Consider the following 27,991-nt stretch of genomic DNA (forward strand, 5'->3'; position numbering starts at 1 on the left):
TGATGCTTTTGGGACTCTTAGCATGCTTGAAATTGCTTGAAACTCAACAGATACATCACATTTATTAGCCAGTAGACATGTGCAACTATGGCAAAAGATTAAAGTAATGTCAAAAAAGTAAACACTAAAAGCCTCATATCTTCTAAAAATGTAATTATACATCATTTGTTTCTAAATTTAATTATACAAATATTATAACTTCCCCAATTTTTCCTTTTTTTCATTTAAGAATTATGTTTACGTTCAAAAACAGCCAGAATTGTTGTAAAATTCAGAAAAAATAATAATCTGAGTCATACGTAGTGCTATACTGCCCTCTTGTGTTCAATATCAGGTAGGCCTATTGTGTATATTCCCACCGGTTAATCAACGTGTGACTCCGCTGGGACTTGGGAGCTTTTAAATCGCTTACTTAAAACCGAAAGTCAAAATACGGATGTCCGCACAAGACATTAATGGTGTGGAGTAGAGCGAGCATTTTAAATAAATTCCTATTAAGTAGTAGGATTGAAATAAACAGAATGAATGTTCACTCTGTTCTGCTGGTTCCTCGCTGGTGGATCATATGATTACTTTCTCATAATCTATGACAAAAATGCTATTATAAACCATATTAATAAAAGATAATACACATTGCTCTTATTTTTGAAAAATACATTCATGAAAAACAAGATAACAAAAATCATAAAAAAATATAGCCATGGCTGCTATAAATGTTTGAAATGCATAGGACAGATGTTTAATGACGCAGCAACATATAATTGAAAGGCAATTAATAATCTGTCATTACGTCACTGCATTATGATATTACGGCTCCAATACGGTGCAGCACAAAGCACTTATGTGCATCCCGAGCGGAGAATGATGTGCTTGAAGCCACATGAAGTTACAGCGCAGTGAGTCCGTATTGAAAAGTTCAAAGCACAAAGGAAATACATATTTATGAACAGTGTATTATACATTATCTATCTATGCAATAGTTTATTGAGCCTTTTCTTTTAAAGGTTTTAAATTTCAGTTACTGTGTGCGTGAAGAACAATTATAGTGCTCTGACTCTAGTGTTGTGATCTAACCGACAGCGTCCGACACCCGGTAGAAAGTAACACGGTTAAGTTACAGCAATAAAGTCCAGCAAGAAAAAGTTTCTTCATTCGAAAATATAGACCTTTAGACCTTTATCTTAAAGATCCAGTATAATAGGATTAACATTCAATCATCTTGAAGATCGTTTCATCATTGACTGTAACCGAATGTGACGTGCTGTTTGAATGCTGAATGGAGAATGACTGACAGGCGCAGAGAGGGAAAAGTTTGTGTTCTTGAATTTAATGACTTAAATATTAATTTCTATATCACATAATAGCTTCAGAACACTAATAATACAGTACACAAAAACTTTATGGTACTTTAGAAAGTTTTTGTGCCTTTGTGCCTAACATAGAATAGTATATATGCACAATATAGAATTTGAATCAGCCTCGTCAAAGATGGCAGTGTCAGAGCCGATACCGATCCTGAGTATCTAATCGGCGCACTTCTTTTCAACAGTCAAATTGAAATTGAAATTGCTTGAAACTCAACAGATACATCACATTTATTAGCCAGTAGACATGTGCAAAGTTTCAGAAACGGGCATAGTGCAAGGACTAAATAGCGCCACCTTTTGACAAAAGTGGGGTTGTTAGTTTTATCTACAGTTACAAAAATCGCTATATACATTGTACTCCTCAAGCCGGACAACTTTCTAATACATAGTCATTAGCTCAGACCAAGAGGAAGTCAGATATTTTGGTTTGAATATGGTGAGCCTCTCTCTGAGCCTACGTCCCTGTATGGCAAGCCCTTTTAACATTTAAAAGCTAAGTTTGCCTGTCCGGAATTAACATTGTAGATATCAACAACGTCTTTCTGTCTATTCGTAATTACATTTTGGATAGTTTGTATTATCATTTAAGATATCTGTAACATAATTGTGACTAGTCGAAATGACAGAGTATGGGAAGCCGTTTTAACATTTAATCATAAAAGGGCCAAAGCCTTCGGCACCGCCACCCGGGTGCATTTAGGTAACTAAAGGAACCGGGGTGGCGGTGCCACCGGCTTGGGCCCGCCATCGCTGCTCGCAGCTATATTTTTAACTAGAGTTACAAAAATTGGTATGTATATTGTACTCCTCGAGCCGGACAACTTTCTAATTTACACTTATTAGCTAGGACCCACAGAAACTCAGATATCTTTGTTTGAATATGGTCACTCTGAGCCTACATGTCTCTGTGTCTCTGTGTCTCTGTGTCTTTGGCTGTCTGTGTGTGTGTGAGTGTGCAGGGGGAGGGGGCTTAACCATTTCACTGCTGTGTGTATGACCTGCATAAGGAAAATACATTTCTCAAGCCTGGTATTTTTTAAATAAGTTTTTATTTTTATTTTTTATAAGTAAAGACATATAACTAGTTTAATTGTAGTGCATTGACAATAGTTTTATATAATTAGTTTATTAATCAGATTAACTTGGTCAATAAACTTGGTCTGAAAATTTGGACCATAAATCAAACACACTTGCATGTAATAATATGAAACTTGGTACACATATAGATCTCATCGTTTCATATATAGCCTACTTCACACTCTTACTTTTTACCCCAGCCCAACAGGAAGACGGCTATTTAGGGTTGTGTTTAAAACACATGCAATGGAATTTAAAGTATTGCTCCTAGAGCACTGAACCAAATTCGACAAAACTCGATCAGCGTGAAGTCAAGACATTAAGGATGAAAAGGTGCCAAGGGATTTTTTTATATCTCGAACGGTTTGGCCGTGGCGAGGAAACGAAATTATGGCGAGAAACATGAAACAGGATGTGTGTTATAACTTCAGCATACATTAACTGATCTTGATGAAACTTCAGCAGTGTTTTCGCTGTAAGAGACCGATCACATGGATGTGACTATTGTGAGTCAAAATTATAGCGCCACCAACTGGCAGCAGGAAGTGTGTCACTTTCAAAATGCTTAGGTAACCACTCTCTTATTTTTAACCAATTTGCTTCAAACTTCATCTGTATAATGTAAATACACGGCAGATGTAGACCTGTGAATGAATTTTTGATATCTTTGATACTGTTGCCGTGGCAACGAATCAAACTTTAACATTTTTTTTGATGCTTTTGGGACTCTTAGCATGCTTGAAATTGCTTGAAACTTAACAGATACATCACATTTATTAGCCAGTAGACATGTGCAACTATGGCAAAAGATTAAAGTAATGTCAAAAAAGTAAACACTAAAAGCCTCATATCTTCTAAAAATGTAATTATACATCATTTGTTTCTAAATTAAATTATACAAATATTATAACTTCCCCAATTTTTCCTTTTTTTCATTTAAGAATTATGTTTACGTTCAAAAACAGCCAGAATTGTTGTGAAATTCATAAAAAAATAATAATCTGAGTCATACGTAGTGCTATACTGCCCTCTTGTGTTCAATATCAGGTAGGCCTATTGTGTATATTCCCACCGGTTAATCAACGTGTGACTCCGCTGGGACTTGGAAGCTTTTAAATCGCTTACTTAAAACCGAAAGTCGAAATACGGATGTCCGCACAAGACATTAATGGTGTGGAGTAGAGCGAGCATTTTAAATAAATTCCTATTAAGTAGGATTGAACTAAACAGAAAGAATGTTCACTCTGTTCTGCTGGTTCCTCGCTGGTGGATCATATGATTACTTTGTCATAATCTATGACAAAAATGCTATTATAAACCATATTAATAATAGATAATACACATTGCTCTTATTTTTGAAAAATACATTCATGAAAAACAAGATAACAAAAATCATAAAAAAATATAGCCATGGCTGCTATAAATGTTTGAAATGCATAGGACAGATGTTTAATGACGCAGCAACATATAATTGAAAGGCAATTAATAATCTGTCATTACGTCACTGCATTATGATATTACGGCTCCAATACGGTGCAGCACAAAGCACTTATGTGCATCCCGAGCGGAGAATGATGTGCTTGAAGCCACATGAAGTTACAGCGCAGTGAGTCCGTATTGAAAAGTTCAAAGCACAAAGGAAATACATATTTATGAACAGTGTATTATACATTATCTATCTATGCAATAGTTTATTGAGCCTTTTCTTTTAAAGGTTTTAAATTTCAGTTACTTTGTGCGTGAAGAACAATTATAGTGCTCTGACTCTAGTGTTGTGATCTAACCGACAGCGTCCGACACCCGGTAGAAAGTAACACGGTTAAGTTACAGCAATAAAGTCCAGCAAGAAAAAGTTTCTTCATTCGAAAATATAGACCTTTAGACCTTTATCTTAAAGATCCAGTATAATAGGATTAACATTCAATCATCTTGAAGATCGTTTCATCATTGACTGTAACCGAATGTGACGTGCTGTTTGAATGCTGAATGGAGAATGACTGACAGGCGCAGAGAGGGAAAAGTTTGTGTTCTTGAATTTAATGACTTAAATATTAATTTCTATATCACATAATAGCTTCAGAACACTAATAATACAGTACACAAAAACTTTATGGTACTTTAGAAAGTTTTTGTGCCTTTGTGCCTAACATAGAATAGTATATATGCACAATATAGAATTTGAATCAGCCTCGTCAAAGATGGCAGTGTCAGAGCCGATACCGATCCTGAGTATCTAATCGGCGCACTTCTTTTCAACAGTCAAATTGAAATTGAAATTGAAATTGCTTGAAACTCAACAGATACATCACATTTATTAGCCAGTAGACATGTGCAAAGTTTCAGAAACGGGCATAGTGCAAGGACTAAATAGCACCACCTTTTGACAGAAGTGGGGTTGTTAGTTTTATCTACAGTTACAAAAATCGCTATATACATTGTACTCCTCAAGCCGGACAACTTTCTAATACATAGTCATTAGCTCGGACCAAGAGGAAGTCAGATATTTTGGTTTGAATATGGTGAGTCTCTCTCTGAGCCTACGTCCCTGTATGGCAAGCCCTTTTAACATTTAAAAGCTAAGTTTGCCTGTCCGGAATTAACATTGTAGATATCAACAACGTCTTTCTGTCTATTCGTAATTACATTTTGGATAGTTTGTATTATCATTTAACCTGTTAACCTTCAGCTCCACAAGGGGGCTCACAGCTGAAAATGACATGCCTGGATAACAATAAATACAGCTCCTGAGAACAGTGTACCACAGGCACAATTAAGGTATCTTTGGAAAGAAGACAGTTGGGACTTTACTAACAATCAATCAGATTTGATAATGCTCAAACAGAAAAAAAGTTATAAAAGTTAAAAGTGCCTCAAAAATAATGTGCGCCACAAAAATGTTTTAGTATTTCATGTACAAATATATAAAAATAGACCTGGAGTAATTCAGATAGATAAAGGATTGAAAGCAACAAGTCTCATCAGTTTATATTTCAAATTTGAGGAAGATATAATGAACAATGGGGTTCCTGCAAACTTTTTTCCAAGACTATGTCAGTTCCCTTTCTCCCTCCCCCTGCCTGAGGCACATCCCCAGAAATAACATGCCCAAACTAAAATATTTGCAGTTGCTCAACTATTTGCACTACATGCACAATTTAGACATGTTTAAAAAGAAGACACTTTAGAGTGTATTACCCAACTGTTAAAGTTGAAAAAACTTACACAGACAAAAAGTTATAGAATTTAAAGTGTCTTGAAGATAATTTATACTGCATGTAATATTTTACAATTTCATGTAAAAATAAATGAAAACAAACCTGTAGGAATCCAGTTAGGTAATTGATTGAAAGACATAAGTCTCATCAGTTTATATTTCAAATTTGAGGAAGATATTATGAAAAATGAGATTCCTACAGTATTTTTTCCAAGACTATGTCCAGGTACCAAGAAACCTCCTTGGATACATCAAAAAGCAACCTAATGACCAAATGTTATGCAGGGCACTGCAAGCTATTTCAGTCAATTCATAAAATAATGCAATTATAAAATAATACACACAACCATTAGACTTTATGCAAGTGATTTATTTGCACAACAGAACAAAAAAAATATATATGTAAAATACATAAGTAAAATATTATGAAATATAAAAAATAAATAACTGAGGTTCTTTGCAATAGAAAATACAAGTGATATAAATACTGTACTTTGTTGGCTTGGCCTTCATATATTGCTTTAGTCCATTCCTAGCTTTTGATGCCACCATCCTCTTGTGAATTGCAAATTGCAATGTTCTGAAAAGTATGGAAAAAGTGAAGAATAGTGAAGAAACTGAGAGCTTGCATCTCTGGCTGGTGCTTGGATGCCATTCTTCATCTGAAGATTCAACTTGATGGCTGTTGCATGGGAAAGAATGGAAAGATAATTAGCACTGCATGTCAAGTAAATAATTCTGTTTAGTTTCTATATAGCTGGCCATTCATTCAACAATCAAACTGATGGGCAGTCGTTTACACAGCATTCGTACTAAAGCTCATCCATTCAATCAACAATCAATGGGCAGTGATATAGACAGCATTCATATGGATGACCAGACAAAGAACCAACAATCACACTGATGGCCGGCCATCAGACAGGAATGTGGCATTTTGAAAGCATACAACTCCTTCCTATATAGCACATATTTTCTGCAATTCTTCCCACCAATTTCTGCAAAAAAACAACAAAAAAAACAACAACAACAACAATATATATATATATATATATATATATACATTTACAGTACAACATACATCATATTTACAGTACAAATATTTGCATTTGTACTATAAATATTATGTATATTAGACTGTAAAAATATACAGTATGTGTGCTAGGAAAAAATGTATATTGCACAGGTGTCCAGCCCCTCCATCCTTCAGATAGCACACCACATGTGCCAGAAAAAAACGGCAAACAACTGCATAACCGTCCAAAGCATATAAATACATATATACAAATAAATAAATGCATATAAAGTAACGCATAATCTTTTCAGACACAACTTTACACAATGCATTTTCCGTATGAAACAACTGGAAACCAAACACACACTCTCTCTCTCTCTCTCTCTCTCTCACCCACCCACACACACACAGACACACATACGTATAATGTGTGCATGTTACATAAGTTATGTATAAAGCAACTCACCGAAAATTGGATAATCTTTTCCGCCCTCAAGCATAATTATCGCCGTCGTCACGATCTTCTCATCACTCATCTTCTCATCAATGTCGACATAATCCATCTTCGAGTGATCTCGAATAACTACTTCAGCAGAAAAATACTTCTTTTGACAAATTATTTTATGACAGTCTGCATGTCTGCACGAACAGATGTTTGTTGACTAGCTACCTCTTAGCTTGTTATCTTAGCTCTTAGCTATAGCAGGCCTGTCAAAACATGACCGCGGTGGGTGTGGCTCTGCAGAGCCTGAAGTTTAGCTCCTCTACCGGACGGAGAGCAAATAAAAATATATGTTCGTGTGAGAATTTCAAACTTCCCGGGCAACGTTGGAATCGTGCACTGGTTGGCTACATGTTTTACCAGTCATATCATGTCGTTTCTTTTATTGGCTTTCGTTATAAAGACAGAATGATATGATGTGCATATCATGACGTCAAAAAAACGGACTGCAGTGTTTGCATATTTTGAACTAGATATCGCTTATCTTTGTATTTGTGTGTGTGTGCGCGGTCGTAATTTGTTCATTACACTCTAAGCAACACACCCATATAAGGGTCTGCTACCGGGAGTCTGTTTTCTATGGACTATTTTATTGCATAACAAAACCGCATGATATTCACCCTGAAGAAACGCGATGTAAACAAAGGAATTACCATGGATATTACAACATTATTTTTTCTTTGGACAAAAAATGCTCTATGGGATGTTATTCAGTGGACCCTCAGCTTTCCATTCAATCTGGAATTTTTAACAGTGGATGCGTGTCTGGCTCGTTATTACAAAATAATGGTGAGTACTCCGTTTTTGTTTACGTGCGTTCTTATGTGTACTGCTTACCTAAATGCAAGAAATACATTTGTTATAAGCTTTCCATCGAAAAACAGTGCACTGACATCGATGCCCGAGGCTTAGACCTTTAAAATTATATATAGTTTGCCAAGATTAATGATCTTCTTTCATGTTAAATCCATTCATAAACATTAAACTAGTGGGGGGGGGGAGGGCTTCAGAGCGCCGTCGGTTGCCCGAAGGTTAACTGGTTAAGATATCTGTATAACATAATTGTGACTAGTCGAAATGACAGAGTATGGCAAGCCGTTTTAACATTTAATCATAAAAGGGCCAAAGCCTTCGGCACCGCCACCCGGGTGCATTTAGGTAACTAAAGGAACCGGGGTTGCGGTGCCACCGGCTTGGGCCCGCCATCGCTGCTCGCAGCTATATTTCTTTATTATTTTTCTGCTACCTTTTGGGCATTTTTGGGGCCCTTAACATGCTCGAAAACTCTTAAAACTTTGCACACGGGTCAGAACCCGCGGCCATCAGGGCCGGGCTGAAGATGGTACCCGGGCGTGGCAGGGCGGCTCGTCAGCGCCCCCTGGAAGGGGTCCGAACACTTGGTCCATAACTCAAACACGCTTGTATGTAATAATATGAAACTCGGTACACATGTTGAGCTCATCGTTTCATCTATACCTCGCGCTCTTACTTTTTACTCCAGCCCAACAGGAAGTCGGCTATTGAGGTTTGTTTGTAAAACGCTCGCAATGGAATGTTAAATACTCCTCCTAGAGCTTTGATCCAAATTCGACGAAACTCGGTCAGCGTGAAGTCAAGACATTGAGGATGAAAGTTTGCGAGGGGATTTTTGATATCTCGAACGGTTTGGCCGTGGCGAGGAAACGAAATCATGGCGAGAAACGTGAAACAGGAAGTGTGTTATAACTTCAGCATACATCAACCGATCTTGATGAAACTTCAGCAGTGTGTTCGCTGTAAGAGGACGATCACATGGATGTGACTATTGTGAGTCAAAGTTATAGCGCCACCAACTGGCAGCAGGAAGTGTGTCATTTTCAAAATGTTTTGAAATCACCCTCTAATTTTTACTCGATTTGCTTCAAACTTAATCTGTATACTGCAAATACACAGCAGATGAAGACCTGTGAATGGATTCTTGATATCTTTGAAACTGTTGCCGTGGCAACGCATCAAACTTTACCATTCTTTTAGGATGCTTTTGAGACTCTTAGCAAGCTTTAAATTGCATGAAACTCGACAGACACATCACATTTATTAGCCAGTAGACATGTGCAAAGTTTCAGAAACGGGCATGGTGAGGGCTCAGTAGCGCCACCTTTTGACAAAAGTGGGGTTGTTAGTTTTATCTACAGTTACAAAAATCGGTATGTATATTGTACTCCTCGAGCCGGACAACTTTCTAATTGACACTCATTAGCTAGGACCCACAGAAAGTCAGATATGTTTGTTTGAATGTAGAGAAAATCTCAGAATTTTGCCAGTCTCTCAGTGTCCCTCTGTTTGAGTGAGAGGAGGGGCGCCTGTCAGGTTAATTTTAACCCTTTATTTGCTGTGTGCGACTTCTCTGGCATTTTCGGGGGCCTTAACATCCTCGAAAACTCTTGAAACTTTGCACACGGGTCAGAACCCATGGCCATCAGGGCCGGGCTGAAGCTGGTAACCGGGCGTGGCAGGGCGGCTCGACAGCGCCCCCTGGACTGGGATTCGAACATTTGTCCATAAATCAAACACACTTGCATGAATTAATATGAAACTCGGTACAATTATAGATCACATCAGGCCAAACAACTTTCGTGCTCTAAGTTTTATGACAGTTCAAATGGAAGTTATTTATGAATTATGAATTATGGGTTGTTTGAATAATTGTCCTAGGAGAAATACATCAAATTACAACGCATGTGTTTACCAATCACAACCAAACTCGGTGTGCATGAAGTCAAGACATTGAGGATGCTCAATTCCGGACGGATTTTTGATATCTTGAACGGTCTGGCCGTGGCAAGGAAATGAATTTTATGACTAAAAAATGACACATAAAGTGTGTTATAACTTTGCTCATTTTACCTACAGTTACAAAACTTTCCACGTATATTGTTCTCGTCAAGCCGATCAACTTTCCAATTTAAAGTCATTCGCTCTGAGCAACAGAAAGTCAGATATTGTAGTTTGAATGGATTTAATTCCCCTGCGATTCTCTCTCTCTCTCTCTCTCTGTGTGTGTGTGTGTGTGTGTGTGTGTGTGTGTCTGTGTGGGGAGGGGAGGGCTGTTGTCTGTGTTTATGTGTGTGTGTGTGTGTGTGTGTGGCTGGCTGCGATTTTTCCTACAAGTCCTTGTCTCTAAGTCCTTGTCTTTTTGCATAACAATTTTGCATAACAATATTTTAAATGACAAAATAGGCATATAACCCCCATCTTTTAAATGTATAGTTTGCTTTAAATAAAAGTAAGATTGTATTTGTAATTGAAGTTGAATGAATTAAAAATTCATGTGTTATATTTCAATATATTTGTTTTCCTTAAGATTTTAAAACACTAACTTCATTCTTATATGAATTACAAATATTTGTTTCTGTATAAAATAATACTCTGACTAAAAACACATTTGATGTTTTTTTTTGTATTTTTATTTACATGTATGTGTGTGTGTGTGTGTGTGTGTGTGTGCGTGTGTGTGTGTATAAAGTGCAGGGTTTTTTTTAGATAAAGTAGAATTTCTATAACTATGTGTTGAACTAATAAATCACTCTTGTGTGTGTTAAACACAATCTACTTAATACAGACAACTTCATTATAAAGATAAATAACAAATCCAAAAAATATATGATTATAATCTATGACAAAAAAAGCCATTACAAACTATATTAATGGAAAATACACATTGCTCTTTGTATTGTTGTAAAATATTCATGAAAAACAAGATAACAAAAATCAAAAAGATAAATTATTTTAGATATAGCCATGTTTGAAATGTATAGCAGAGATGTTAATTGAGGCAGCAACATACAAACTTTCTAGAACAACATGGACCTGGATAGCTGGTTTTTATGGAGGACAGTGAAGAGGAAGAGGGTGCAAATCAAACAGCTCATTCTCAGACTACACAGCAAACAGCTTAAGTTTTTAGTGCTTTGTTTGAGGTTTTTAGTGCTCTGTCCTATCTATTATCAACATATAATAGATGGAACAGAACAAGAAAGGCAATTAATAATCTGTCATTGTGTCACTGCATTATGATATGAAAGGCTCAGTACAGTGTGGCACAAAACGCTTATGCGCATCCCGAGTGGAGAATGATGCGCTTAAAGCCACATGGAGTTACAGCGCACAGCGCATCGAGTCCGCATTGATGCAAACTCTACAATACACTTCTTTTTGATAGTCAAAGCGGGGGTTATGTTTTTACACGTCGTACAGAATAACCCTAAAGGCACCAAGGTGGCAGTGCCACCGGCTTTATATTAAATATAAATATAGCTGTGAGCAGCGATAAAGGGCCAAAGCCGGCGGTACCACCATCCCGGTGCCTTTGGGTAACTAAAGGCATCGGGGTTGCGGTGCCACCGGCTTGGGCCCGCAATCGCTGCTCGCAGCTATATATATTTTTTTTCTTTTATCTTTTTTCTGCAAAGTAAGCGCCATTTTCGGGGCCGCAACATGCTCAAAAAGTCACCAAATTTGGCATGCATGTCAGGACTGGTGAAAAATTTCGTATTTTGTGGGTTTCGCGGATGGGCGGGGCAAAATGGCTCGCTAGCGCCACCTACAAAATTGGAAAAAATTAGCCCCTCGTCCACGTTCAACCTACATGCACGAAATTCGGTGGGGATGTGTATCATATCAAGATAGACAAAAAAGCCTCAAGAACCCATACCCTAAACTCGACAGGAAGTCCGCCATTTTGAATTTGGCGATCGATTTCGGACGATTTACACACTCCGTACTTTAACGAACTCCTCCTAGGGATTTAGTCGGATCAACTTCAAATTTCTGCTGTGCCTTCTAAAGGCATTGACGATGTAAAGTTGTGCTATCTGCGCGTTTTCGTGGATGGGCGTGTCCGTGGCGTCGATGATTCGCCATGAAACAGGAAGTTGTAGTAACTTGGCTGTAAATTCCCAGATCTGCACCAAATTTTACACATTTGACAAGAGTCCCGCCCTGAACAAATCTACATGCCGACAATCACCCTCAGTCATAGCGCCACCTAGTGGCAAAAGGAAGTGACCTTTAACGAAGCAGCCCCCGTCGCATTGTTGACCGACATGTACGAAATTTCTGTGGTACATCTACCATGTCCAGACGCACAGAAAAGTCTCTTGGAGCGATGCCATAAACTCAACAGGAAGTTGGCCATTTCTAATTTTACCGCCATTTTGGGATGATTTACTCATTACGTACTTTAACGAACTCCTTAGGGATTTAGTCGGATCGACTTCAAATTTCTACTGTGCCTTCTAAAGGCATTGACGATGAAAAGTTGTGCTATCTGCGCGTTTTCCTCAATGGGCGTGTCCGTGGCGGCGATGATTCGCCATAAAACAGGAAGTTGTAGTAACTTGGCTGTAAATGCCCAGATCTGCACCAAATTTTACACATTTGACAAGAGTCCCGTCCTGAACAAATCTACATGCCAACATTCACCCAGAGTCATAGCGCCACTTAGTGGCAACAGGAAGTGACCTTTAACGAAGCAGCCCCTGCCGCATGTTTGACCGACATGTACGAAATTTCTGTGATACATCTACCATGTCCAGACGCACAGAAAAGTCTCCTGGAGCGATGCCCTAAACTCAACAGGAAGTAGGCCATTTCTAATTTTACCGCCATTTTAGGATGATTTACTCATTACGTACTTTAACTAACTCCTCCTAGGGAATTGGTCGGATCGACTTCACATTTCTGCTGTGCCTTCTAAAGGCATTGACGATGTAAAGTTGTGCTATCTGCGCGTTTTCGTCCATAAGCGTGTCCGTGGCGTCGATGATTCGCCATGAAACAGGAAGTTGTAGTAACTTGGCTGTAAATGCCCAGATCTGCACCAAATTGTACACATTTGACAAGAGTCCCGCCCTGAACAAATCTACATGCCGACATTCACCCACAATCATAGCGCCACCTGCTGGCAACAGGAAGCGACCTTTAATTAAGCAGCGTAGCAAATTCACAGCCGCACCGGCTGAGCTGCAAAATATGCAACGCTGCCGCCTCACACTCCGACGCGCTACAGGTGCGAGGGCCCGCCCATCGCTGCTTGCAGCTTTAATTTTTTTTTCTTTTTTCTGCAAAGTAAGCGCCATTTTCGTGGCCTCAACATGCTCAAAAACTCACCAAATTTGGCACGCATGTCAGGACTGTTGAAAAATTTCGTATTTTGTGGGTTTCGCGGATGGGCATGGCAAAATGGCTCCCTAGCGCCACCTAGAAAATGTGAAAAAATTAGCCCCTCGTCCACGTTCAACCTACAAACACGAAATTTGGTGGGGACGTGTATCATATCAAGACGCACAAAAAAGCCCCAAGAACCCATACCCTAAACTCAACAGGAAGTCGGCCATTTTGAATTTGGCGCCCATTTTGGGACGATTTACACACTCAGTACTTTAACGAACTCCTCCTAGGGATTTAGTCGGATCGACTTCAAATTTCTGCTGTGCCTTCTAAAGGCATTGACGATGTAAAGTTGTGCTATCTGCGCGTTTTCGTCGATGGGCGTGTCCGTGGCGTCGATGATTCGCCATGAAACAAGAAGTTGTAGTAACTTGGCTGTAAGTGCCCAGATCTGCATGAAATTGTACACATTTGACAAGAGTCCCGCCCTGAACAAATCTACATGCTGACCTTCACCCACAGTAATAGCGCCACCTGCCGGCAACAGGAAGTGACCTTTAACGAAGCAGCCCCCGTCACATGTTTGACCGACATGTACGAAATTTCTGTGGCACATCTACCATGTCCAGACGCACTGAAAAGTCTCTTGGAGCGATGCCCTAAACTCAACAGGAAGTCCGCCATTGCTAATTTTACCGCCAGTTTTGGATGATTTACTCATTACGTACTTTAACTAACTTCTCCTAGGGATTTAGTCTGATCGACTTCAAATTTCTGCTGTGCCTTTTAAAGGCATTGACGATGTAAAGTTGTGCTATCTGCGCGTTTTCGTCGATGGGCGTGTCCGTGGCGTCGAAGATTCGCCATGAAACAGGAAGTTGTAGTAACTTGGCTGTAAATGCCCAGATCTGCACAAAATTTTACACATTTGACAAGAGTCCCGCCCTGAACAAATCTACATGCCGACATTCACCCACAGTCATAGCGCCACCTGCTGGCAACAGGAAGTGGCCTTTAACGAAGCAGCCCCGGCCACATGTTTGACCGACCTGTACGAAATTTCTGTGGTACATCTATCATGTCCAGACGCACAGAAAAGTCTCTTGGAGCGATTCCCTAAACTCGACAGGAAGTCCGCCATTGCTAATTTTACCGCCAGTTTTGGATGATTTACTCTAGAGCCCTGCATTTCAGCCCGAGCCCGACGGGCCCCGACTTATTTACACTCCTCGGGCCGGGCTTCGGGCCAATTTTAACGTCATAGTTCACACGCGGGCCGGGCCTCGGGCCTGTTTTAGGTTTATCTTTTTTATAGCCTATTTTAGATATTACTTAAAATAAAATATGAGAAGATAACTATTGAAAAGCAAACATAGAAAGACGATTTATAACCTATCATACTGACATATATGACTGACAGTCTGCTCACGGCACGCACACGCGCACACAGGTTTCCCGGCAACGCGATCCGCGCGACCGGCTCGTTCTCTGTTTAGTGTCCCGCCAGCAGCAGAAGTAGTGAGCGTGAATTCAGCGCAGCTGGAAAAAGTACGACTGGATTAAAACTTTCCTCGGTGGATGGTGCTTTTTCTGCACGATGCTCTGTAAGAGACTGTTTAGGAGGTTGTCTTGTTGTTTTTTGTTTGATTGGACTTTAGTTTCATGAGTCTATCGGAAACACGAATGGCCATGTTCTGTAGTAAAGACTTGATTTTTGAGGTAAGATAACCTGCATGTTTGTTTTTAATGTAATTTATCTGATTTGTTTAGATTGCATTCTCTGTATTGTATTGTATTGTAAATTGTATTGTACGAGCGCTGTTGCGAGCAGCAGAGCAGTTTGCCTCAGCTTTTCAAAAATGACAATAAACGTTTAACAAACGTTTAAACTAACGTTAACTGTCTGTGTGAATATGTTTAAGTTGTTTTATATCTATGGATTTTATTGTAGCCAAGTGTTGATTTGAGAGGCTATAAATGGATCAAACATGTTTAACTCGCTGTCGGGTGCTTGGTTGTCATAAAAAAATAAATAAAAAGAAATATTTGTCTTAATTAACTTTATAAAGAAATGAAAATAATCTAAACGGTAACTACTTTGCCATTGAGGACAAAACATATCTGTTTAAATGACTGCTGCAACAGGGCAGGCTGAGTAAGGTGGTTTTTTTTTTTTTTTTTTTTTTTTTAAATAACGGGCTCGGGTCGGACTCGGGCTGATCATTCTGATGAGCTGTCGGACACGGGCCGGGCTAGGGCCTGGACGTCTCGGGCCAGGGCCGGGCTAGGGCCTAGATTTGAGGCCCGTGCAGGGCTCTAATTTACTCATTACGTACTTTAACTAACTCCTCCTCAGGGCTCCAGACTAACTTTTTTTACTAGGAGCGCTGTTGCCCCTAACTGAAAATTTTAGGAGCGCAATCAGAAAATTTAGGGGCACACCTTAAATCAGCTCGCAAAGCAATTATTCAAATTTCCCCCAAAACAACTGTAATACTGACAAATTCTATAATAATAAATAGACTTAACATTATGATATGCTATTTTAAGTTCACAGGGCTCCAGACTCAAATTTGAAAGCAGCACCACCTCAACTGAGAACTCACACCGAGTTCTACAAAAAAAAAGAAAAAAAATCTAGTAGCACTGGGGCTGACAATAAATCACTAGGGTGTAGATGAAATTAACTTTAGTTATCATTTATAATGTCTTAGGGCTAATATTAAATTTAAAAAAAACTATTAATTTGAAAACATGTATATGGAGTGAAAAAAGCCAATAAACATTCCTACTGTTTACAATGGTGTTATTATTTTTTAAATAAATGTTTAAATAAGAGTCTTAAAAAATCTTAAAAATGTTTATTTTAGGACAATCTTTGAAGGATGAACAAAAAATGTGTTGGTCATCACATAAAAAATACAAAAAATAAAATATTTATATATGATATTATAGTTTTGATTTTGAAGTGCTAGAAAAAGATGTGTATAGGCTACTTGTAAGTGTTTGACTATTTCTTCCACATTATCATATTTATGGTTAGAGTTAAGTTACTACATTAGCCTAAATCCATGGTGAGCTGCTGATTTAGTGGACTGAAAGCCTTCTATAAGTGTTTATCCTGGTTTCCACGCCAGCGCTGTTGATATGATAACTTGTATAACTTACTTATAACTTACTATATATGGTTTATATCAGAACTCTGCGCCGAATCGGAAAGTTTGTCACTGGATCTCGTGGTGTTGATGTTATTAATTCTGAAGCGAATTCAATGGATTCATTCACTGGATCTCCTAACAGTGTCGCGTGAGCGAGATCGGCCCGCGACTGGCAAGTTCGGGGCTTTTTTTTACTGTCAGTGGTTCGGGTCGCTGGTGCTGCTGCTCGACGGTCTTAATCACGAGTAGCCTATCGTATTTTCGTTCCACTTTCATTTTGTTTGCATTCGCTGCTAGGTAACGAGTCGATAGATCGCTTATTGCTCAGACGCACATAGCAGGTTGTGATATTTGTCTCCGTCTCCTTCCCACAGACGTTTATGCGCGCGATTCTTGTCACGGATTCATTGACGCACCCCTTCCACGCTTAACCATGCGTTTAACGTGTGGCAAATTTACTGGTCGCACATGTGCGACTGGATGTAAAATTCAGTCGCACACTCTCAAAATTTGGTCGCAAAATGCGACCATTTGGTCGCAGTCTGGAGCCCTGCCCCCTAGGGATTTAGTCTGATCGACTTCACATTTCTGCTGTGCCTTTTAAAGGCATTGACGATGTAAAGTTGTTCTATCTGCGCGTTTTCGTCCATGGGCGTGTCTGTGGCGTCGATGATTCGCCATGAAACAGGAAGTTGTTGTAACTTGGCTGTAAATGCCCAGATCTGCACGAAATTTTACACATTTGACAAGAGTTAGAGATAGCACAAGAGATAGCACAACTTTACATCGTCAATGCCTTTAGAAGGCACAGCAGAAATTTGAAGTCGATCCAAATAAATCCCTAGGAGGAGTTCGTTAAAGTGCGTAATGAGTAAATCATCCAAAAATGGCCGCCAAATTCAAAATGGCCGACTTCCTGTCGAGTTTAGGGTATGGGTTCTTGAGGCTTTTTTGTGCGTCTTGATATGATACACATCCCCACCAAATTTCGTGCTTGTAGGTTGAACGTGGACGAAGGGCTAATTTTTAGCAATTTTCTAGGTGGCGCTAGGGAGCCATTTTGCCACACCCATCCGCGAAACCCACAAAATACGAAATTTTTCACCAGTCCTGACATGCGTGCCAAACTTGGTGAGTTTTTGAGCATGTTGCGGCCCTGAAAATGGCGCTTACTTTGCAGAAAAAAGAAAAAAAAATGAAAGCTGCAAGCAGCGATGGGCGGGCCCTCGCACCTGTAGCGCGTTGGGGTCTGAGGCGGCCGCGTTGCATTTTCTGCAGCTCAGCCGGTGCGGCTGTGCATTTGCTATGCTGCTTTGTTAAAGGTCACTTCCTGTTGCCAGCAGGTGGCGCTATGACTGTGGGTGAATGTCGGCATGTAGATTTGTTCAGGACGGGACTCTTGTCAAATATGTAAAATTTCGTGCAGATCTGGGCATTTACAGCCAAGTTACAACAACTTCCTGTTTCATGGCGAATCATCGGCGCCACGGACACGCCCATGGACGAAAACGCACAGATAGCACAACTTTACATCGTCAATGCATTTAGAAGGCACAGCAGAAATGTGAAGTCGATCAGACTAAATCCCTAGGAGGAGTTAGTTAAAGTACGTAATGAGTAAATCATCCAAAACTGGCGGTAAAATTAGCAATGGCGGACTTCCTGTCGAGTTTAGGGAATCGCTCCAAGAGACTTTTCTGTGCGTCTGGACATGGTAGATGTACCACAGAAATTTCGTACATGTCGGTCAAACATGCGGCCGGGTCTGCTTCGTTAAAGGTCACTTCTTGTTGCCACTTGGTGGCGCTATGACTGTGGGTGAATGTCGGCATGTAGATTTGTTCAGGGCGGGACTCTAGTCAAATGTGTAAGATTTGGTGCAGATCTGGCCATTTTCAGCCAAATCATCGACGCCACGGACACGCCCATCAACGAAAACGCGCAGATAGCACAACTTTACATCATCAATGCCTTTAGAAGGCACAGCAGAAATTTGAAGTCGATCCGACTAAATCCCTAGGAGGAGTTTCTTAAAGTACGGAGTGTGTTAATCGTCCCAAAATGGCTGCCAAATTCAAAATGTCGGACTTCCTGTCGAGTTTAGGGTATGGGTTCTTGAGGCTTTTTTGTGCATCTTGATATCATACACGTCCTCACCGAATTTCGTGCGTGTAGGTTGAACGTGAACGAGAAGCAAATTTTTTTCCAATTTTCTAGGTGGCGCTAGCGTGCCATTTTGCCACGCCCGTCTGCGAAACCCACAAAATACGAAATTTTTCACCAGTCCTGACATGCGTGCCAAATTTGGTGAGTTTTTGAGCATGTTGTACTCCCGAAAATGGCGCCTACTTTGCAGAAAAAAAATAAAATAAAAAAAAATAACCCTAACAGTTTCAATAGGGTCCTCGCACTGTTAGTGCTCGGGCCCTAATTAAAGCTGCTAGCAGAGATGGGCGGGCCCTCGCACCTGTAGCACGTCGGAGTCTGAGGCGGCCGTGTTGCATTTTCTGCAGCTCAGCCAGTGCGGATGTGCATTTGCTACGCTGCTTCGTTAAAGGTCACTTCCTGTTGCCAGGAGGTGGCGCTATGACTGTGGGTGAATGTCGGCATGTAGATTTTATTCAGGGCGGGACTCTTGTCAAACGTGTTAAATTTCGTGCAGATCTGGGCATTTACAGCTAAGTTACTACAACTTCCTGTTTCATGGCGAATCATCGACGCCACGGACACACCCATCGATGAAAACATGCAGATAGCACAACTTTACATCGTCAATGCCTTTAGAAGGTACAGCAGAAATTTGAAGTTGATCCGACTAAATCCCTAGGAGGAGTTCGTTAAAGTACGGAGTGTGTAAATCTTCCCAAATGGGTCGCCAAATTCAAAATGGCGGACTTCCTGTCGAGTTTAGGGTATGGGTTCTTGAGGCTTTTTTGTGCGTCTGGTCATGGTAGATGCACCACAGAAATTTCGTACATGTCGGTCAAACAAGCGGCGGGGGCTGCTTCATTAAATGTCACTTCCTGTTGCCAGCAGATGGCGCTATGCCTGTGGGTGAATATCCCACAAATGTAAATGCTCCAGATCTGAGCATTTACAGCCAAGTTCCTACAACTTCCTGTTTTTTAATGGCGAATCTTCGACGCCACGGACACGCCCATCGACGAAAACGCGCAGAGAGCACAACTTTACATCGTCAATGCCTTTAGAAGGCACAGCAGAAATTTGAAGTCGATCCGACTAACTCCCTATGAGGAGTTAAAGTACGTAATGAGTAAAAAAACGCCGCTCCCAGAGGCCGCCGGAGCCCCCTGCGGATCCATGCGGGCCGCTGCTGCCGCCCACCGACCGCTCTCCCTCTCCGGACATACAGTTGCCGCCGAGTGGCCGCTCTGTCGCCTCCGACGACACCGCGGAAGAGAAGAACTCTTGTTCGCTGCACGCTTCGGACAGCGAGGACTGGTCGTCGATCGGTTCTTCTACGAGAGAGTCCGCGGGGACCCGCGCCGGCATTGAGGAGGAACTCTTGCGTCTCCTCTCACAGGCCGTCGACCGTCTGGGACTCCCCCCGTACAACCACCGAATCGCATGGATGGTAAATTCCTGCACCGGCGCCCGGCCCCCGCCTGCAGCCGGGCTGCACCATTCCTGCCTGAGCTACATAACGAGCTCACTAAGTCTTGGAATGCCCCTCTTTCGGCTCGAAACCGCTCTGACGTGTCCACCTCGCTGCGCTCGGTGGACGGAGCCGCCGAGAGGGGATATACTGCCATGCCGCCCGTCGAGGACCTGGTCGCCGCTCACCTTTGCCCGCCCTCTGCTAGATGGCGGTCTTCCCCTACGCTTCCTTCGAAAGCACGCAGAGCGACCTCCACTTTTCATGCTCGCGCTTACGCCGCCGCCGGACAGGCCGCTTCAGCGCTGCATTCCATGTCAGTCCTCCAAGTGCTACAGAGCGACATCTTGTGCGAGATTGCGAAGAGCGGTAGGAACCCGCCCACCCTTTCGGATTTGAGAAGCGCGACGGACCTCTCCCTTCGCGCCACTAAAGCCGCCGCACAAGCCCTGGGGAGATGTATGGCCAACCTCTGTGTCGCTGAGAGACACTTGTGGCTCACTCTTGCCGACATGGGAGATTCAGAACGCGCCGTTTTCCTCAACGCGCCTATCTCTCCGACCGGCCTCTTCGGATCTGCCATCACGGGCATCGTCGACCGCTTCTCCGAGGTACAAAAAGCCACCCAGGCCATGAACATGTTCCTGCCCCGATGCGCCAGCACTTCTGCAGGCCGCCCTCAAGAGCCCCCTGCCAGAACCCCGCAACAGCGCCCGCCTCAGCAAGCTCAGCAGCCCCAGCGTAGACAGGGCGGCCGCCCTCGCTCTCGCTCTGACAGCCTCTTCCCCGGGGGCCTCGACCCAAGATCACGCTGAAGCCTGATCAGCAAAAGTCTGCCTAGCACAGCTGAGAAAAAGACGGCCCTCTCCCGCTGCGGCCGGACCGGCGTCAAAGTTTCGTCCTCTGCTAGTCCCCGAAGCCTCGCCGACTACAGTAGTGTTTACCGCCACAATCAAGCCGGTTTTTCTGCCCGCTTGCGAGCGACAAAAAGCCGTTTTCACGGCTACCCAGAGAGTTCACAAAAAGAGCATAAAAGCCTCAAGTGTAAAAAATGTGCCCACAAGCATGTGTTCACTCATACACACAAGCACCATATGCCCCGTGTCTCCCACAGAGCCCAGTCTCACAGAGCGGCCACTGACCGCTCTAGTAGCAGAAAACATAAACACGCCCACGAGCCCATGCGCGTGTCCCCCCTCTGCTCGCTCTGTCTCACGGCCCAAAAACTCCTCTCTGAGTGCAAGTCCCGTTGCCACACACACTCTAAGTGCGCCCACACACAGTGTTCAGCCCGCTATGTGCAGCAATCAGGGCGAAACTGCCATTCATCCGCTAGCCGCATGCTGCGAAGCGTGGGAAGCCATCCCCGGCATCTCCCCGTGGGTTTTAAGCATCATAAAGAATGGCTATCTATTACAGTTTCTTCGCCGCCCGCCCCATTCGCGCGTTCGGCTCGAATCCGCTGCCAGTCCAGCTGCGATGAACACACTCCGCTCAGAAATAGCGAAGCTGCTGCAGAAGGGCGCAATAGAGAGAGTTCCGCCATCTATGACCGAGTCGGGTTTTACGGCCGTTATTTTCTTGTCCCCAAGAAAGACGGCGGCCTCAGGCCGATCTTAGATCTCAGGGTCTTGAACAAAGCGCTCATGAAGAGACCGTTCAAAATGCTCACAGTCAGAAAACTTCTCGCACACGTCCGCCAGGGGGACTGGTTCATCTCTCTAGACCTGAAAGACGCCTATTTCCAGATCCAGATAAATCCTCGTCACAGGCCATTCCTACGTTTTGCCTTCGAGGGTCAGGTTTACCAATATGCCGTTCTCCCGTTCGGCCTATCCTTAGCACCCCGTACGTTCACGAAGTGCATGGATACAGCGCTCGCCCCCCTGCGGAGTCAGGGGCTGCGCATTTTAAACTATCTGGACGACTGGCTGATTTTAGCACAATCTCAGACGGAGCTTCTGTCGCACCGCGCAGTTCTCCTAAACCATCTGAAAGCGCTGGGACTCTCTGTCAACTGGACAAAGAGCTCTCTCCAGCCCAGTCAAACTATTTCATTCCTTGGAATAGATTTGAACTCTATCACGATGAAGGCTCGCTTATCCACACAGCACGCGCGCCGTGTTCAGCGTCTAGCCGCCTCCTTTCGGATGGGTACCCACACATCCCTGAAATCCTTTCAGAGGATGCTGGGTTATATGGCCTCAGCCTCCGCTGTGCTACAACTGGGTCTCCTGCACATGCGCCCCCTTCAACTCTGGTTAAAGAGCCGCGTACCCCACCGCGAGTGGACTACGGGCCGCCAGATTATCAAGGTTACACAGACATGTACAAACCCAATTCCATAAAAGTTGGGACACTGTAAAAATTGTGAATAAAAACAGAATGCAATGATGTGGAAGTTTCAAATTTCAATATTATATTTAGAATACAACATAGATGACATATCAAATGTTTAAATTGAGAAAATGCATAATTTTAAGGGAAAAATAAGTTGATTTTAAATTTCATGGCATCAACACATCTCAAAAAAGTTGGGACAAGGCCATTTTTACCACTGTGTGGCATCCCCTCTTCTTTTAATAACAGTCTGCAAACGTCTGGGGACTGAGGAGACAAGTTGCTCAAGTTTAGGAATATGAATGTTTGTCCCATTCTTGTCTAATAAAGGCTTCTAGCTGCTCAACTGTCTTAGGTCTTCTTTGTTGCATCTTCCTCTTTATGATGCGCCAAATGTTTTCTATGGGTGAAAGATCTGGACTGCAGGCTGGCCATTTCAGTACCCGGATCCTTCTTCTACGCAGCCATGATGTTTTAATTGATGCAGAATGTGGTTTGGCATTGTCTTGTTGGAAAATACAAGGTCTTCCCTGAAAGACACGATGTATGGATGGGAGCATATGTTGTTCTAGAACTTGGATATACCTTTCAGCATTGATGGTGCCTTTCCAGATGTGTAAGCTGCCCATGCCACACGCACTCATGCAACCCCATACCATCAGAGATGCAGGCTTCTGAACTGAGCGCTGATAACAACTTGGGTTGTCCTTGTCCTCTTTAGTCCGGATGACATGGCGTCCCAGTTTTCCAAAAAGAACTTAATTTTGATTCGTCTGACCACAGAACAGTTTTCCACTTTGCTAGAGTCCACTTTAAATGAGCCTTGGCCCAGAGAAAACGCCTGCGCTTCTGGTTCCCGTTTAGATATGGCTTCTTTTTTGACCTATAGAGTTTTAGCCGGCAACGGTGAATGGCACATTGTATTGTGTTCACTGACAATGTTTTCTGAAAGTATTCTTGAGCCCATGTTGTGATTTCCATTACAGTAGCATTCCTGTGTGTGATGCAGTGCCGTCTAAGGGCCCGAAGATCACGGGCATTCAGTATGGGTTTCCGGCCTTGACCCTTATGCACAGAGATTGTTCCAGATTCTCTGAATCTTTGGATGATATTATGCACTGTTGATGATGATAACTTCAAACTCTTTGCAATTTTTCTCTGAGAAACTCCTTTCTGATATTGCTCCACTATTTTTTGCCTCAGCATTGGGGGAATTGGTGATCCTCTGCCCATCTTGACTTCTGAGAGACACTGCCACTCTGAGAGGCTCTTTTTATACCCAATCATGTTGCCAATTGACCTAATAAGTTGCAAATTGGTCCTCCAGCCGTTCCTTATATGTACATTTAACTTTTCTGGCCTCTTATTGCTACCTGTACCAACTTTTTTGGAATTTATAGCTCTCATGAAATCCAAAAGGAGCCAATATTTGGCATGGCAATTCAAAATGTCTCACTTTCAACATTTGATATGTCATTTATATTCTATTGTGAATAAAATATAAGTTTATGAGATTTCTAAATTATTCCATTCTTTTTTTACTCAAAATTTGTCCCAACTTTTTTGGAATCGGGTTTGTATCACTGCACTGCAACCATGGTCAGTAACCGAGTGGTTTCAGAGGGGCGTTAACATGGGAACCTTTTCTCGCCGAAAAGTCATCTCGACAGATGCATCCAACACGGGTTGGGTCAGACAATATGGCCGTGGTATCTTACATCAACCGTCAGGGCGGGGTCAGATCCAAGAATCTCTTTCATCTGACGCGCCGCATCCTATTGTGGTCCCAGAGCCACCTGCTCTCGCTCAGAGCGACGCACGTACCAGGCCATCTGAACGACAGTCCAGACATGCTGTCCAGGAACCTTGTCTCCCCCGGAGAATGGTCCCTGCACACTCAAACAGTTCTATCACTGTGGCGCCTATTCGGCAGAGCAGAGATAGATCTTTTCGCGTCAGAAGAGAACACTCACTGCCCGATATTCTTTTCAAAGAGCGAGGACGCGTTAGCCCAGGATTGGCCCCGCCGCCCGCTCAATGCTTTTCCCCCGATTTCTCTGCTACCGCAGGTCATTCAGAGAATCATGGACACACGCCACTCGGTGCTCCTCATAGCCCCGCGCTGGGAGAATCAGATTTGGTTCCGGGAGCTCACGCAGCTGTCTCGGACAGCCCCGTGGCCCATTCCAATCAGAGCAGATCTCCTCACTCAAGCTCGCGGCTCGATCTGGCATCCCCATCCACAGCGCTGGGCGCTTCATGCATGGGTGACCAACGACTACTCGTCGATTTGCCAGAAGGAGTTCTGAACACGATCAAACATGCCAGAGCGGAATCTACTAGAAAGCTCTATGCTGCAAAATGGTCTGTGTTCTCTAGATGGTGCACCGACAAAAACTTGGACCCACGGACGTGCAAGGTTTCGTCTTTGCTCGTGTTCCTTCAGGAGATGCTGGATAAGGGCAGGTCCCCATCCACTCTAAAGGTTTACATGGCAGCCGTCGCGGCGTTCGTTGAACCCCGGCGCGCCCAGTCTTTGGGCAAAGACGAGCTAATCATCCGCTTCCTCAGGGGAGCCAGAAGGATGAACCCCCCTCGCCCCCCCCCACGGTGCCGATCTGGGATCTTTCTATAGTTCTAGAAGCTTTGAAAGCCCCACCGTTTGAACCACTCGAGTCCGTGGAGCTAAAATACCTCTTGCTAAAAAAGTTTTTCTGACAGCCCTCGCCTCAGTAAAACGAGTGGGGGAGATTCACGCGCTGTCTTCTAGCCTTGAGTTTGGACCTAATGACTCCATTGTCATTCTGAAACCTAGACACGGTTATGTTCCAAAATCGTTTGGTACCCCCTTCAGGGCGCAAGTGACCTCTCTAACGGCACTGCCTGCATCCGATAGCGACCGTGACTCTGATAGCCTCTACCCGGTCTGGGCTCTGAGAGTGTACACTACACGCACTGCTGCGTTCAGACGCTCGGAGCAGCTGTTTGTGTCGTTCGGCGGCCGCACCAAGGGTCTAGCCGCCTCTAAACAGACACTCTCTAGGTGGATAGTGGATGCTATTGCTTCTGCTTACGCCTTAAAAGACCTGCCTTGCCCGCTGGGCGTCAAGGCTCATTCCACCAGAGGCATGGCTTCATTGTGGGCATGGTCCTGCGGAATTTCCATTCACGACATTTGTGTGGCTGCGGGATGGGCCTCCCCCTCCACTTTTGTCAGATTCTATAACTTGGAAGTTCCCGCCTTACAGGCTAAATTACTGGCGGTCTAGTACTATACAGCTCTCCTATAAGAAGCTGCACTATTGGGAGTCCTATCACAACCGGTTCGCCCCTTGTGCTTCCCCCTATGTGCTTATGCGTTATACGTTCACGGCCCACTATGCCGGCCGCCTTAAGGGCTTTTTGCATTAGATGATAACGGCCGCTATGCTGGCCGCCTTATTGTCTTCTTCCACCTTAAGATTCCCCCGGTGTTTTTCCCCCTGGGATGCTTAGGGGTTACATAGCGCGCACGGCGTTGACCAGATGTTCCCGTAGCGTAAGCTAGATTACGCAATACGAGAGAACCTCTCGTAAGAGAACGAATCGGTTACCTAACGTAACCTCGGTTCTCTCTAGATGAGGGAACGAGTATTGCGCACCCGGCCGTGCTTGCGCCATCAGCGTTTCGCTTCATGCTGAAAGAAATCAACGACCGAGCCTGGGAGAGCCAGTTTTATACACTGTAGCCACGCCCCTTTCGGCGGGCTCTGACGCAATGAGCGAGCGCCGTCTGGCCGCGGGCTCAGCGCCGCTCTCCCATAGGTTCGTGCATTTTCTCTGAGCGAACCAATGAGCTGCTAGCTAGCCCCGCTCATGGTCTGCCTCAGAGATACTGCGTTGACAATGATTACAAAATTATGGAATAATTTTTTGGCTTCAACTTCTCAGCAAAGATGAATCTTTCCCGTAGCGTAAGCTAGCTTACGCAATACTCGTTCCCTCATCTAGAGAGAACCGAGGTTACGTTAGGTAACCGATTCGTTTCATATTAACAGATGAATAGGATTCGCTCAGTTTATTAAATACATCCAACCTGAAATGTCTCTTACAAACTATGAAGGGACAATAAATCAATCAATACACTGACATGGCAATGCTAGACAGATATAGCCTAACTTGCTTTTGTTAGCACAGCCTTACCATGATTTTGTCACTCTTCTCTCTACTACGTCTGGTGACGGCGGGGAAACTTTTACCTCAATAAAGTTAGGCCTACTTATTGTATTGTAGAAAAGTAAACTTCCAGTAAACTCCAGCTAACCAGTTCATGTTTCTTCTGTAGGTGATTCAAGCAGTAGCGACTAATTAGGCTCAATACAAATATTACAGGTGGAATTATGAAATAGAAACAGGCCTTAATGCAAGATTTTAATCATGTCAATACACATTATTATACACAATTTTGTAATGCAAAGTTTTCAACAGGGAAATACATAATTTGTCAAATTTTCCCTTAACCCCCCACCCCCTTACCAACAACCACTCTTAGAAGAAAAGGTTCTATATAGAAACTTAAAAGGTTCTAAAGCGCTACGTATTCGGAACCCCTAAAATGCAATGTATGTGAATGATCACAAAATTCAAGATATGGGGGTTAAAAAATGTAATTAATCAATATCACACGAAGAGTGACATTTCAGTTTTTATCCTCCAAAAATCAGCATGATTAAAATGTGACATTAAGTTACTACAACAGTTAAATAAACAATAACTTAATTACAACTACAAAATGTTGCAGAATAATGTAATATATGAATAATAGCCTATAAAGAACCTTTGTGCCAAAAGGGTTCTTTCTTGTCATTATAGAACATTTTTTTAGCATAAACGTTCCTTTGGAGTTGAGTAAAGAACCCTATGCTTCGTATATAGTAGTGTTGAGCGATATGCTCCATTTTCATATCGTCCTATCGTCAGCCTGTGAGATCGGCGATACACGATAGTATCGTGAGGGGGCGGGGCTAACATTTGATTATTAACTTGATTATTTAGTATGATACATCATTTTGTATGATGGTCATCTTGTGTTTGGTGTATGTTTTATGTAATTAGTGTCTTCTAAGCCCATTTGGGCTGGGCATGTAAGTGCAAGACACTTAAATAAAAATAACTAACTAAAATAACTAACTATTTAGCCTACTCATTAATTTGCTTGTTTTATTAGCCTACTTCGTTTTATATACGAGAATCTTTTTTCTATTTTGCTAGCAAAGGTGGAGTGTTTATTAATAGGATCAGGTTATTTCCTGGTATAGTGAGGTAAAAAAAAGAGATCCTAATCCTTTTGTTTGTCAACGGGAAATTTACGGACACATTAGCATATCCTCATGCCGTTACATGCAGCATTTTGACTAGGGCCTATTTCTGCACGAGATGAAAACACGTTTTAATAATTTCTTGGGTCAGAAAAAGTCGGAGTTTGCGATATGTGCCCCCCAACAGTGCGCTCTCTGCGCACTTCACATGCGCACTTCAGTAAGCACGAAGTACGCGGGTTATGTGTTTTAAATGCT

General features: G+C 42.7%; 1 protein-coding gene and 1 long non-coding RNA gene across 6 annotated transcripts in view; one reads left to right on the forward strand and one right to left on the reverse strand.

Annotated features, from left to right (window-relative positions):
* polg2 (polymerase (DNA directed), gamma 2, accessory subunit) overlaps positions 1 to 27,991 on the forward strand; it is a 62,117-nt gene that overhangs the window by 27,268 nt on the left and 6,858 nt on the right. The window lies entirely within an intron of this gene.
* On the reverse strand, positions 5,878 to 8,359 carry LOC148977673 (uncharacterized). Its single transcript, XR_016169460.1, has 2 exons — positions 7,137 to 8,359; positions 5,878 to 6,340 (listed from the first exon to the last, which is right to left on the reverse strand). It is a non-coding gene; the product is annotated as an uncharacterized LOC148977673 (long non-coding RNA).

This window comes from Pimephales promelas, chromosome 8 (assembly GCF_988280905.1).
Source record: "Pimephales promelas chromosome 8, fPimPro1.hap1.1, whole genome shotgun sequence".
NCBI classification, from domain to species: domain Eukaryota; kingdom Metazoa; phylum Chordata; class Actinopteri; order Cypriniformes; family Leuciscidae; genus Pimephales; species Pimephales promelas.